Source organism: Ahaetulla prasina, chromosome 2, assembly GCF_028640845.1.
Source record: "Ahaetulla prasina isolate Xishuangbanna chromosome 2, ASM2864084v1, whole genome shotgun sequence".
Taxonomy (NCBI): domain Eukaryota; kingdom Metazoa; phylum Chordata; class Lepidosauria; order Squamata; family Colubridae; genus Ahaetulla; species Ahaetulla prasina.
The window spans coordinates 1,979,797-1,993,120 of record NC_080540.1 but is presented as its reverse complement, the minus strand read 5'-3'; the positions used below and the strand labels follow the sequence as shown (position 1 = coordinate 1,993,120).

Here is a 13,324-nt window from a genome sequence, read left to right as displayed (position 1 = left end):
CGTGTGAATGGCATTGGTGGCATCGGCGGGGACGATGTCCCTGATGGCGGCAGCGTTATCTTCTGCCGCTGCTGGACCTTGGTGATAGCGGTGGCGATGATGTTATCTCCACGGAGCCCATGGGCCCCCCTCTACGGACCCCCCATGGAACCCCACAGAGCCTCATGACGTTTCCATTGGCGGTGTTGCTTCCTGCGACAGCGATATTCTGAGGCAATTGGTGTTGGTGTTGGTGACGGCAGTGGTGAATGGCTGGATTGGGTGGTGGCTGCCGCGACAGCGGAGGCGATGTCTTTTGGGTGGTGGCGGCGTTTACGCAGCGGCGGGAGCAGTGGCGACGTTTTCCCCTCCTTTGGGGCCCTCTCGGAGGCTGAGAGGTTGTGGCCCGGCAACCGAGGTGGGCAACACTGTTGAAGAATTGACTAGACGCCGACGAACATTGCTGATCAGGTAACATCATTTCCAGTAACATCATTTCCCACCCAAGATTCGGTAACATCATTTCCCACCCAAGATTTATTTCCATCTATTTGTTCCTAGTCGGAGATCTGTTGGTTATCATCTGGACTGGCCGGGATGGGACTACCCACCATTCTTCATAATACTCATGTATTCATCAGCGGAACTTCTTGGTCTGCGAGACTCCCCCCTCTCGCAGATTTGGCCTACCTCGATGACGGAATTTGGAATCCCGAGAGATGGCATGTGGCAAAGAAGGAACTCAGGGGCTTTTTAAAATCGCTTTTTAAAGGATGTTCAAGGGGAGGGAGGGTTAGGATGGGTTTAGGGGGAAATCCACCAGGGATAGGGATAGGGTCACGGCTAGATCCTGTGAGGGCTCGCGGCGTAAACATCATAGGTTCGGAGGCGACGGAGGAGGCTGGTGTTCGATTCTACGAGGGCCATTCCATCAGCACGGCAACTGGGAGGGGCAGATATGGCGGAAGCGGGGGACCGTATCATGTTCGGGGAGTGCGCGATCGTTATTTGCGAGCGATCTCGCACTCCGGTCCCTCTGACTTTTCCCGTTCCCCAGATGGCTGGAATCCTCAGAGCCTGGGCCTTCGGCTGATGTTGTGTAATGCCAGGTCCACTGTGAATAAAGCCCCCCTTATTTTCGATCTCATACAAGAGGGGGATACGGACCTGATGGGCATCTCGGAGACCTGGTTGGGCACGGAAGTGGGGGCACCCCTTGTTGAAATGTGCCCACCAGGCTTCCGCGCATTTCATTGGCCGAGGGCCCAGGATAGGGGTGGCGGTTATTATTAACGAGGGTTTGGAACTGAGGGAGGTCACTGTACCACAGATAGCCGGATGTGAATCCCTCTTTGTGAAGTGGGGTCAGGGGATGCAGGTGGGTTTGCTGATTACGTACCTGGCTCCTTGTGGCGTGACAGCAGCCCTGCCTGAACTGCTGGATGTGATAGCCGGGATGGCGGTCGATACCCCTAGACTTATGGTTATGGGGGATTTCAACCTGCCATCGGTCGGTGAAGCATCTGTTGCAGCTCAGGAGTTCATGGCTTCCATGATGGCCTTGGACCTGACCCAGTTAGTTAATGGTCGCACTCACATTGGGGGAAACACTCTGGATTTGATTTTTGTCTCTGGACAGTGGTTGAATGATCTAGAATTAGGGGATTTCGTTATTCAATCCTTGTCATGGTTTGATCATTCACTCCTTCGGCTGGACTTTCGAACCGCCAACCCACACTACAGGGAGATGGAACCGATTTGTTGGTTCCGTCTCACGCACCTGATGGACCCAGAGAGGTTTCTGACGGAGCTTGGGCCACTTCCTAAGGACCTAGCTCACGGCTCAGCTGAAGAACTTGTCACCGCCTGGGAAAGGGCGGGGGCGGGGGCTTTGGACCGCGTCGTGCCTTTGCAGCCTCTGACCCGGTGCCAATCTCAATTGGCTCCTTGGTACTCTGAGGAGCTGAGAGAGATGAAGCACAGGAAAAGACGCCTAAAGAGTGGTTGGAGGGCCAGCCGTTCTGAATCTGATCGAACACTAGTAAGATCTCATATTCAGACCTACCTAGTGGCGATAAGAGCGGCGAAACATGAGTATTTTTCTGCTCTTATTGCATCGGCAAATAAGTGCCCAGCTGCCCTGTTTAGGGTGACCCGCTCCCTTCTTACTCAGGGAGCTAGGGAGGACCCCTTGCAAGGACGTTCTGAGGATTTTGGACAATATCTGCACGATAAAGTCGTTCAGATCCGGGATGGGCTGGACTCAGATTGGGTAGATTCAGGCGGGTTGACGGAGGTGGATCTTGAGGACGTCATCTGGGAGGAGTTCGATACTGTGGTTCCCGAGGACATGGACAGGATACTGAGGAGGCTGAATGCAACCACGTTTATTGGACCCGTGTCCCTCCTGGTTGGTACTGGCCACACAGGAAGTTACACGAGGCTGGCTTCAGGGAATTGTCAACGCTTCTTTGAGGGAGGGTGTCTTCCCTACCGCCTTGAAAAAGGCGGTGGTGAGACCCCTCCTCAAGAAGCCCTCCCTGGATCCAGCTGTTTTAGCGAACTATCGTCCGGTCTCCAACCTTCGTTTTGTGGCGAAGGTTGTTGAGAGTGTGGTGGCGCATCAGCTCCCCCTTACCTGGATGAAACTGTCTATCTTGACCCGTCCCAGTCTGGTTTCCGGCTTGGGTACAGCACAGAGACGGCATTGGTTGCGTTGGTCGATGATCTTTGGACGGCCCGGGACAGGGGTTGCTCCTCTGCCCTGGTCCTATTAGATCTCTCAGCGGCTTTTGATACCATCGATCATGGTATCTTGCTGCGACGGCTGGAGGGGTTAGGAGTGGGGGGCACCATTCTTTGGTGGTTCTCCTCCTTCCTTTCTGACCGGTCGCAGATGGTGTTGGCAGGGGGACAGAGATCGGCCGCGAGGCGCCTCATATGTGGGGTGCCACAGGGATCGGTTCTCTTGCCACTCCTGTTCAACATCTACATGAAGCCGCTGGGTGAGATCATCCGTGGTTTTGGGGTGCAGTGTCACCTGTACGCTGATGATACACAACTGTACATTTCTACCCCTAACCACCCCAACAAAGCTATTGAAGTGATGTCCCGGTGTCTGGAGGCCGTGCGGGTCTGGATGGGGAAAAACAGGCTGCGACTCAATCCTTACAAGACTGAGTGGCTGTGGATGCCGGCATACCGGTACAGCCAGCTGATAATATCGCTGACTGTAGGGGGCGAGACACTGGCCCCCATGGAGAGGGTCTGCAATCTAGGCATCCTCCTGGATGTACGGCTGTCGTTAGAAGAGCATATGACGGCTGTCACCAGAGGAGCTTTTTATCAGGTTCGCCTGATACGCCAGTTGCGTCCCTTCTTAGACCGGGATTCCCTATGCACAGTCACTCACGCCCTCGTCACTTCCCGCCTGGACTACTGCAACGCTCTCTACATGGGGCTCCCCTTGAAGAGCACCCGGCGGCTCCAAATGGTTCAGAATGCGGCTGCGCGGGTGATAGAGGGAGCAACTCGAGGCTCCCATATAAAACCTCTCCTGCACAGGCTGCATTGGCTTCCGGTGGTCTTCCGGGTGCAATTCAAGGTGTTGGTTACCACCTTTAAAGCGCTCCATGGCATAGGACCGGGTTATTTACGGGACTGCCTGCTGCTACCAGTGGCCTCCCATCGACCAGTGCGCTCCCATAGGGAGGGTCTCCTCAGGGTACAGTCGGTCAGACAATGTCGGCTGGCGACCCCCAGGGGAAGGGCCTTCTCCGTGGGGGCTCCTGCCCTCTGGAATGAGCTGCCTTCAGGGATACGTCGACTCCCTGACCTCCGGACCTTCCGACGCGAGCTGAAGACATTTTTGTTCCATCGCGCAGGACTGGCCTAATAGTTTTTAATTGGGGTTTTTTATTAGAGTTTAATGTTCTTAGCCAAATTTGAATTAGTTTTTAAATTAGTTTTTAATTTTTGTATCTGTTGTTTTATCTGGCTGTAAACCGCCCTGAGTCCTTTGGGAGAAGGGCAGTATAGAAATTAAAATAATAAATAAATAATAAATACAGAGAAATTTCCTGACAGTGGGAACAATTAATCAGTGGAATGACTTGCCTCCAGAAATTGTAGGTGCTCCAACACTAGAGATGTTTAAAAAGAAACTGGACAGCCATTTGTATGAAACGTTATAGGGCTTCCTGTCTGAGCAGGGGGTTGGACTAGAAGACCTCCAAGATCCCTATCAACTCTGTTATTCTGTTTCATTATTCCTAAAGTCCCAAAGCAGAGATATGCACTAAGTTAAATGGCTGTGCATCACACAAGTCCTAATTTTAGGTGAAAAAATGGGCAAATCTGAAAATTGCTTTCATCTGGGGAAATTTTATCAAGTTCATTGATTCTGCAAAACCTTCAGTGCCTTTCAGTAAAGTAATCCCACTTCTGGATCAACTGATCTATCACTCTATCATTGATTGATCTAGTAGTCTGAGCCATTGACTGAAAGGAAGAAAACAAAGAAGAGAAAATTCCCTGGGAAAATCATTTCTCAGCCTTTGCAAGACGGGAATGTTTGATCTCCTAATCAGGGCCTAATCAGAGGATCGGAAATTATTTTGTAGCCCAAAGTACCTTGATTACATGCTCAACACGGCCACTCTCTTTGGATTTTAATAGTCTGCTTTATTTTTTTAATACGATTTGCTTATTTTTGAACTACAGGTTATAAATAAGGCTTTTTAAAAATGGTAATCTGACAATGTGGATATTTAGTTATTTTTCATTAGCACTGCACAATTCCGAGTTAAAGAATTTCCAAAAAAAAATGGGTCTCTAGCAGTTGTTGCCACTGTGATACATTTATTCCTATTTTAAAAACTGCTTCTTAGAAACTCAAATTTGGAGGAGTACCTAGCAGAACAAGATAACTAGAGGAAGCTATACTGCCTGACCGCAACTTGAACCTGCTATTCTGCTTTCCATGTTGTGGAAGAACACAACAATAATCCAGTCCAAATAAACCAGTCCAGACAAGGGAGGAAAATAGAAGGAGAGAGCACTCTGCACACCTGCTTCCCCTCCTGAAGGGAGAATACAAATCTAATAACTTTTCCATTTCTTACTTGATTTGGAGGTTCAACCGCTGTTTGATCTCCATCATAAAAACCAGAAAGCTCCAGGCCCAGACAAGATAACTCCTTCTTGCTTAAAAGTCTGTGCTGACCAATTGGCCCCCATCTTCAGCCATATTTTCAATAAATCACTAGAGATGTGTTATGTTCCTTCTTGCTTCAAATGCTCTACCATCATCCCAGTGCTGAAGAAGCCCACCATCAAGGAACTGAATGACTACAGACCAGTTGCTTTAACATCTGTAGTCATGAAAACCTTTGAAAGGCTAGTGCTTTTCTACCTGAAAACCATCACGGATCCGCTGTTAGACCCCTTGCAATTTGCATACCGAGCAAATAGATCAACAGATGATGCTGTTAATATGGCTCTGCACTACATCCTACAACATCTTGAGTCTCCAAAGACCTATGCAAGGGTCCTCTTTGTAGACTTTAGTTCAGCATTCAATACCATCATTCCAGACATTCTTCTAACTAAGCTAAACCAGCTACAGGTACCGGAACAGACTTGTAAGTGGATCACAAGCTTCCTAACAAACAGGAAGCAGCAGGTGAAGCTAAGCAAGATCACATCAAATATCTGTACACTAGCACATCTCCAAGGCTGTGTGCTCTCCCCACTTCTCTCTGTATACCAATGACTGCATCTCCAATGATCCATCTGTTAAGCTACTGAAGTTCGCAGATGACACAACAGTGATTGGTCTCATTCGAGACAATGACGAATCCGCATATAGACGAGAGGTCGATATCCTTCAATATCTTTCTCTGTCAAATTTAGCGGTAGCATCTCGAATAAAAAGTTGAACTTGGGCAGCAACATCATCTTACAAATTGCAATTCTACCAAACCAAGACAACTTTAACATTTTATATTTGTCTATCTTCTTCTCAATTTCATTAATCACCACATCATAATTAAATTTTTTCAATTCTTTAACCTTGAGTGAAAGCACTATACCCAAATATTTCAATGTATTTTTAATCCTTATCCCAAATTGCTCTTGCATATTCTCACACTCATTACCATTACTATCCATCAATAATTCTGACTTTGACCAATTTACTTTCAATCCTGTCATTTCCTCAAATTCTATCAAATGCTTATATATCTTTTCAGATCTTTCTCTACATTTTCAAAATAATTAAAGTATCATCCATACAAATTTATCTTATACCCTTATATCCTTCTAATTCTTCATCTTTTCTATCATTTTGTCAATATTTCCATAGCCAATAAAAATAATGTTGGGGACAGGGACATCCTTGTCTCGTACCAGCTTCTAATTTTATCTCTTCAGTTAATATTCCATTCACCTTCACTCTTGCACTGCTTTTTTGATACAATTTTGAAATAACATGTATAAACTTATTACCAAAGCCTAAAGCCTCCACAATTACTTTAATAGTTTCCCATTGTACAGAATCAAAAGCTTTAAAAATATCCAATGATACTATACCAATTTTATCACCATTATATTCAGCTACATCTATAATATTTAATACTCTTCTAACAATATCACTCATGTATCTACCCTTCACAAAACCTACTTGATTATAACTTATATATCTATCTATAAATCTATTTAATCTATTACTTATAATAGCAGTAAATATCTTTGCATCCTGATTAATTAAAGAAATGGGCGATAGGACTCAATCCTTTCTAAATCTTTATCTGGTTTAGGAATTAGGGATATCACCGTTCTATTCCATGACGAAGGTACTTCCCCACCATGTAATATTCCATTAAATAATTTTTGCAATCTTGGTATTATTAATTCTTTAAATTCTTTATAAAACTCAACAGGTAATCCATCCTCACCTGGAGCTTTCCCTAATTTTATTTTTCGTATAATTCCATTAATCTCATCTTGTGTTATATCTTCTTCCATCAATTCCTTATATGTTTGATCAATTTTCACCACATATGTTTCTAAATAGCTTTGCAATTTTCCCCGATTAACTGGTTTCTTTGAATATAGATTCTGAAAAAAATTTCTAACCACTTCACATTTCTCTAATTTTTTATAACATCTTATACCTCTGTCATCTATCAAAGCTCCAATTTCTCTCTTCTCTCTTTTATTTTTCGCCATCTTTGCCAATAACTTAGAATTTCTGTTACTAAATTCAAAAAAATTCCTATTTAAATATCTCAAATTTCTTTTTACTAACTCTGTATCCTCTTCTATCATTTTATTTCTTAACATATTAAGCTCCTGAAGAACATCAAAAACATCATTAAACATCATTAAAAAAGGACATCAAAGAATGTTCTTTCTGCGCCAACTCAGTAAGCTGAAACTGCCCAAGGAGCTGCTGATCCAATTCTACAGAGGAATTATTGAGTCTGTCATTTGCACCTCTATAACTGTCTGGTTCGGTTCTGCAACCCAACAAGAAAAACACAGACTTCAAAGGATAATTAGAACTGCAGAAAAAATAATTGCTAACATCAAAAACATCATTAAAAAAGGACAACAAAGAATGTTCTTTCTGCGCCAACTCAGTAAACTGAAACTGCCCAAGGAGCTGCTGATCCAATTCTACAGAGGAATTATTGAGTCTGTCATTTGCACCTCTATAACTGTCTGGTTCGGTTCTGCAACCCAACAAGAAAAACACAGACTTCAAAGGATAATTAGAACTGCAGAAAAAATAATTGCTACCAACCTGCCTTCCATTGAGGACCTGTATACTGCACGAATCAAGAAGAGGGACGTGAAAATATTTGCAGATCCCTCGCATCCTGGACATAAACTGTTTCAACTCCTACCCTCAAAACGACGCTATAGAGCACTGCACACCAGAACAACTAGACACAAGAACAGTTTTTCCCCGAAGGCCATCACTCTGCTAAACAAATAATTCCCTCAACACTGTCAGACTATTTACTGAATCTGCACTACTATTAATCATTTCATAGTTCCCATCACCAATCTCTTTCCACTTATGACTGTATGACTATAACTTGTTGCTGGCAATCCTTATGATTTATATTGATATATTGACCATCAATTGTGTTGTAAATGTTGTACCTTGATGAATGTATCTTTTCTTTTATGTACACTGAGAGCATATGCACCAAGACAAATCCTTGTGTGTCCAATCACACTTGGCCAATAAAATTCTATTCTATTCTATTCTTAACAGATGGATCATTGGAGATGCAGTCATTGGTATACAGAGAGAAGTGGGGAGAGCACACAGCCTTGGGGGGGCCCTGTGCTAATTTTACAGGTATTTGATGTGATCTTGCTTAGCTTTACCTGCTGCTTCCTGTTTGTTAGGAAGCTTGTGATCCACTTACAAGTCTGTTCCGGTACCTGTAGCTGGTTTAGCTTAGTTAGAAGAATGTCTGGAATGATGGTATTGAATGCTGAACTAAAGTCTACAAAAAGGACCCTTGCATAGGTCTTTGGAGACTCAAGATGTTGTAGGATGTAGTGCAGAGCCATATTAACAGCATCATCTGTTGATCTATTTGCTCGGTATGCAAATTGCAAGGGGTCTAACAGCGGATCCGTGATGGTTTTCAAGAGGGAAAGCACTAGCCTTTCAAAGGTTTTCATGACTACAGATGTTAAAGCAACTGGTCTGTAGTCATTCAGTTCCTTGATGGAGGGCTTCTTCGGCACTGGGATGATGGTAGAGCGTTTGAAGCAAGAAGGAACATAGCACATCTCTAGTGATTTATTGAAAATATGGTGAAGATGGGGGCCAACTGGTCAGCACAGACTTTTAAGCAAGAAGGAGTTATCTTGTCTGGGCCTGGAGTTTTTCCTGGCTTTTGTCTGTGAAATAGGTCCTGCACTTCCTTTTCTGTGATCACTAGGGGTTGTGAACCCAATGAACTGGAGTCAGAATAGAATAGAATAGAATAGAATAGAATAGAATAGAATAGAATAGAATAGAATAGAATAGAATTTTATTGGCCAAGTGTGATTGGACACACAAGGAATTTGTCTTGGTGCAATTGTAGGAGGCTTGGCTGTTGTTGGTGTGTCTGAGATAGGGGTTGAGGAGATAGGTGGCTGTAGTTTCCTTTGAAACCTGCAGTAAAACTCATTCAGGTCATCTGCCAGTTGTTGATTACCTTCAGCCTGGGAAGGAGGTTTCCCATAGCCAGTGATATTTTTAAGAGTAATACAGAACCGGCGATTCCTCCTCTGGGGCTGGAAGCATCTGGCAGGGACCCCCCCTCCCTTCGTTTCACAGAGGAAGATTTCTGCGCTGGGTGAGAAAAGGGGAGGCAAACCCCAGAGCCAGGGGAGACTTGGGGGCGGGGTGAAATCCAGCAGGTTCTGGAGAACTGGTAGCGGAAATGTTGAGTAATTCGGAGAACCAGCAAATATCACCTCTGGCTGGCCCCAGAGTGGGGTGGGAATGGAGATTTTGCAATATCCTTCGCTGCCACACCCACGAAGCCACACCCACAGAACCTGTAGTAAAAAAATTTGGATTTCACCACTGCTGGTGGGGGGGTCACAGCAGGGGTGAAATTCAACATTTTTCCCTTCCGGTTCTGTGGGCATGGCTTGAGGGTGGTTACTAGAGATCATGCAGAAGAAAATACACATTTCTTCATGCTTAAGAGTTCTCTTCACAGGGAGTTGTTTTTTCCGTTTCTATATTATGTATGAGTTCTCAACTCTGGTTGCCTCTGGTGGTTCAGACTGCTAAGACAGTCTGTTATTAACACAGCTGCTTGCAATTACTGCAGGTTCAAGTCCCACAAGGCCCAAGGTTGACTCAGCCTTCCATCCTTTATAAGGTAGGTAAAATGAGGACCCAGATTGTTGGGGGCAATAAAAGTTGATTTTGTATATAATATACAAAAGGATGAAGACTATTGCTTGACATAGCATAAGCCGCCCTGAGTCTTCAGAGAAGGGCGGGATATAAATGCAAATAAAAAAACAACTCTATTCTAGATATCTTTCCCTAAACAGAAACCCCACTTACTCTGCTTCAGATACTTCTTAAATAAGATCCACCCCCCAAAAAAAGAGCATTCTGACAAACTGTGGGGGCCCCTACCCTCTGGAACGAGCTCCCTCTGTGGCTTCGTCAACTCCCCGATCTCAGGTCCTTCCGCCACGAGCTGAAGACGTTGCTGTTTCGAAGAGCAGGACTAGCTTGAACGTAGTTTTAAATTGGGGTTTTTAAATCAGGGGTTTAAATGGGTTTTAAATTTGTATTTAAAAGTTTTAAGGCATCAACTGAATTTAATTGTCTATTCTTTTTGCTGTTTTATATGTATTATATATTTTCTGTTGTTTTATTGGCTGTGAACCGCCCTGAGTCCTTTGGGAGATGGGCGGTATACAAATATAATAAATAATAATAATAAAATAATAAAATAAACTGCCAAGTTTGCTACATCGGCACCTTTTCAGATCACATCTTGCCCATCATCATCACAGTCATTCTTGGACCAAAACCGACCTGCCACTGCGGTGGGTCCAAAACCCACACAGCGCTGGGGGTATGTTTGTTTGTTTGTTTGTTTGTTTGTCACAACAGTATATATAAGTATAATAAAAGTATAACAATATAACCGGCCCTCCGGCAGCCCCCCCCCTTTTTTTTTAAATTTGCATTTATATCCCGCCCTTCTCCGAAGACTCAGGGCGGCTTACACTATGTTAGCAATAGTCTTCATCCTATTTGTATATTTATATACAAAGTCAACTTATTGCTCCCAACAATCTGGGTCCTCATTTTACCTACCTTATAAAGGATGGAAGGCTGAGTCAACCTTGGGCCTGGTGGGACTAGAACCTGCAGTAATTGAAAGCAGCTGTGTTAATAACAGACTGTCTTACCAGTCTGAGCCACAGAGGCCTGGAAGGGAGCAAAAAGCAGAAGCTTCCCGGAGGGAGGAGACAGGAGACTGACCCACAGGATTGGGGGAGGGGCACTTCCACCCAGGAATAGTGTGTTTGTGTGAAAGCGCCCAAGGACTCCCCATTTCCCCACTTGGGCCGGAATAGCTCAGGCTGTAAAGAAGCCTGTTATTAGAACACAGCAGCCTGCAATTACTGCAGGTTCAAGCCCGGCCCAAGGTTGACTCAGCCTTCCATCCTTTATAAGGTAGGTAAAATGAGGACCCAGATTGTTGGGGGGGGCAATAAGTTGACTTTGTAAATATACAAATAGAATGAGACTATTGCCTTATACACTGTAAGCCGCCCTGAGTCTTCGGAGAAGGGCGGGATATAAATGTAAACAAAAAAAAAAAATTCAGCCCCCTCAGAGACCCCCAAAGAGTTCTCGGCAGCTGGGGGGCTGCGCTTCCCCTTTATTCATCCACAGCAGCCCCCACCCCTCCAGGCAGGATCCAGGGGAGAGGGAAACGGAAATCCATACTCTCCAGAGTTGGCATGAACGCCCCCCCCATACGAGCTGCGCCCCCCCCCCCAAATTTAAGGGACCTCCCTCCCACTTTCTCCGCTTCTCTCTGCGGCTGAAATCAAGAGAAACTCTGCCCGGAGACAGATGACGCTGCTGAAGCAGGTGCCCCTGATGCTGCTGGTAGGGGCGTGGCCTGCATCCCCGGAAGCGAAAGAGACTCCCGATTAGGAGGGTGTTGAGTCCTCGCGCTTACGACCGCGTGTCTCTAGGCGGACTGCAACTTCTCCCGGATTGGCTAAGACGCGCGTAGCCGAACGAGCGGGAGAAACCGCAGCCTCCCATTGGTTTACTCTATCTGACCGCTCGCTATTTAAGGAGCTGTCAGACGGAAATAGTGCTGACAGGAATCCTTGCCGCGCGAAGCTGCCTCGTTGACTTGTTGCCTGTTAAGAATAAACCGTTGTTACCGGAGTCGGGTCTCTGCCTGGTTCCTCCAACGCTTTTAGAATAAAGCAGAGGGGGCTATTCTGGGGAGACGGGCCGTCAGTGCTCCTAAGGGAAAGGGGGGAGACAGGGGTTGGGGACCCCAGTTGTGGGAAAAGGCGTAGAGGACAAGAGAGGCGGGAGCCTGTGGGAGCCTTCATCTCCGCGTGGTCTCCGCCCCCTCGCTCGCTGCATTTCCCCCCCGCAGGGCGAAGAGAGACCCCCTCGGTGGCAGCGGTGGGTGAGGGTCGCGGGAAAGCAGCCGGTGTGGTATAAGAGGCAGCCGGACCCCCCCCTCGGCCCCCCCAGGCTAGGTGGGAGTGGGACCTTCGGGACCCCAAACTGAGCCTGAGCCCCAAAGGTTCCTGCACTGACAGCGAAAGTGAAAGACGGAAAACGAAGCGGGTTTTTTGTTTTTTTTTGCATTTGTATCCCGCCCTTCTCCGAAGACTCAGGGCGGCTTACATTATGTCAAGCAATAGTCTTCATCCTATTTGTATATTATATACAAAGTCAACTTTTATTGCCCCCCCAACAATCTGGGTCCTCATTTTACCTACCTTATAAAGGATGGAAGGCTGAGTCAACCTTGGGCCTGGTGGGGCTTGAACCTGCAGTAATTGCAAGCAGCTGCTGTTAATAACAGACTGCATTAGCCTGTTGAGCCACCAGAGGCCCCTTTTCAGACCTGAATCCACAAATACCAAAAATATAAGAAGAAAGAGGCTTTTGGGCAAAATCGTTTTTTGCAACATCCCCTTAAACACCTGCCTTCCCCCATTTCTCCTCTGGCGCTGGAAGCATCTGGCCAGAACACACACACACACACACACACCCTCCCCCTCCCTCATTTATTAACTGCTGAGATTCTGCCATAGGAACAGTTAACTGCGCAGGATAATAAGGGAGAAAGGGGCAGCCCCAGCCAGCGAGGACAAGTTGAGGGTCACACAGAGATGCCCCCCCAATCTGAAGGGAACCCCCCCTCTTTCTTTTCTGAGGGTCAAGATCCCCCTTTTCCTTGCAAAGAGGGCCCAAACGGAGATCCCGGATTAAAGTGTGGCCGTTTCTCCTCCACTTCCCGCTCCTTTCCCCGGAGAACTTCGATACGGGCTGTACTAGATGACCTCCAAGGTCCCTTCCAACTTTGTAATCTTGCCACCATCTCAAGCCCTATAAGAATCCATACTTTTTTCTGTAGAAAAAAAGATATAAAGTAACATTTTGGAAGAAACTCTCCCCCTATAAAAAGGCAGATCTGGAGTTTCCCCCCAGGAATCTGCCTATTTTGGCTGTGGAAAAGGAAGCGGCCCTGAATACAAAGGCTCCTTTTGCAGGCGATGGCTGAGACCAGAAAAGCACACCAAAGCC

At 46.0% G+C, this 13,324-nt stretch overlaps 2 protein-coding genes across 2 annotated transcripts in view; one reads left to right on the top strand and one right to left on the bottom strand.

The window, feature by feature from the left end:
• LOC131193641 (zinc finger protein 845-like) overlaps positions 1 to 5,152 on the bottom strand; it is a 30,366-nt gene extending 25,214 nt beyond the window's left edge. Inside the window, exon 1 of the mRNA XM_058174068.1 lies at positions 5,103 to 5,152. The gene's annotated coding sequence lies outside the window, so the exon portion shown is untranslated. The remainder of the gene's footprint in view (positions 1 to 5,102) is intronic.
• LOC131192675 (uncharacterized) overlaps positions 1 to 13,324 on the top strand; it is a 371,955-nt gene that overhangs the window by 16,524 nt on the left and 342,107 nt on the right. The gene's annotated exons all lie outside the window — the stretch shown is intronic.